Raw genomic sequence first — 1,386 nt, 5'->3', positions numbered from 1 at the left:
ACTTGAACAGCCCTGTTGAAGCTTTACAAAGTGGGGCGAAACGTCAGAAAATAATTAGTTTTTAACTATTTTTGTTCTCTTTTGACCGTAATCCTGACCATCTTCCTCATACTTTATTTATATGCTCATACTTATTTTAACTTTTTTCTGTTATATCAACCATAAGAAAAAATAAATTAAAATAAAATAATTGAAAATGAATACAGCATATGTCATATAACATCAGATCAATCCGAATCCACCTAAATGTTTTCATATCATATAATTAATAAAATATTCATTTATATACCTTAAATTTATAACATTGTAACTTTTTATGAGATTTATTGTATTTATTATTATTTTTCTATCCTAAATTATTTTTTTTTGTTCTTCCTAAGCCCTTTAGGACAGACGGACAAGCGAAGTCTCAAGCTGGCCGGAGATCGGAGGCGGTGGTGGGGGCAGTCTGGTGGGAGCTAGTCCACAATCAGTCCGGTATCGGCTCCAGCGAAGTTCGCCTCTCTCATACTGCCACTGTGAGTAGCCAAGTCAGAACGTAATATATATCTTAAATAATATACTATAGAATTCATAATATAGAAAGTCAGTAAAGTCCCCTTTATTATGAATATGTCGGCTCATAAGATTTAATTAAAAATAATTTTTTTTTAAAATTTCTGGTATTACTTTATAATTAATTGTTGAACGTAAAAGGGCTATCAATTGGCATGATAATTAGTATAATTTTGTAAAATTAGCAAAAATCACTGATTTTCGTCTGGGTAGAAAACTTTAATTTAACAAAAAAAAATAAAAAAATAATTTGATCTCAATTGATGTTATATTTTTATCAATAAAAACATTTTTTTATAAAAATATTATGTTGTTTAATTTTATAAAATGTTAAATTTTCATATTACTTTTTACGATGATTTTGAAGCAATTTACGTTAAATAGTGTTGAACCCTATCAAAATAATTAAATGTGTAAACACTAAATGAAATAAGTTACAAAAAAATAAAAATCAGCATTCTCCATTATTGAAAAATTATATTTAAACTTTTTTTCCTTGTTTTTTCATTTAACTTCCTTTTTATTATTGTTATTATTATTTAAACATATTAGGGATTTCAAAACTTATTTATGAAAGTGAAGGGTGTGACAAAAATCAGTGCATACTCTTTCTTTGTGTAAAAAATTTAAATTAATCAAAACAGAAACCATAATATCTATAAACTACTACTATTCAATAGTTACATTTTTATTACAAAACTAACCTGAATGAAATATATGTTATGTTAGTGTACAGTTGTTTATTTATTTTTTTAATAAAATAATTAAATAATCTATATGATATTTTTTTATGAATTTAATGCAACCTTACTTACCATATTATATTCTTAT

The 1,386-nt window shown here is 25.2% G+C and overlaps 1 protein-coding gene across 1 annotated transcript in view; it reads left to right on the top strand.

The window, feature by feature from the left end:
- The first annotated feature begins 392 nt into the window (after positions 1-392).
- The window catches only part of nord, an 88,542-nt gene continuing 87,548 nt past the window's right edge, over positions 393-1,386 (top strand). The window contains exon 1 of the mRNA XM_014429814.2: positions 393-518. The gene's annotated coding sequence lies outside the window, so the exon portion shown is untranslated. The remainder of the gene's footprint in view (positions 519-1,386) is intronic.

The sequence above is a fragment of the Halyomorpha halys genome, unplaced genomic scaffold (assembly GCF_000696795.3).
Source record: "Halyomorpha halys isolate HHAL.00 unplaced genomic scaffold, Hhal_1.1 Scaffold36.1, whole genome shotgun sequence".
In the NCBI taxonomy this organism is placed as follows: Eukaryota; Metazoa; Arthropoda; class Insecta; order Hemiptera; family Pentatomidae; genus Halyomorpha; species Halyomorpha halys.
This window is presented reverse-complemented; position numbering and strand designations above follow the sequence as displayed.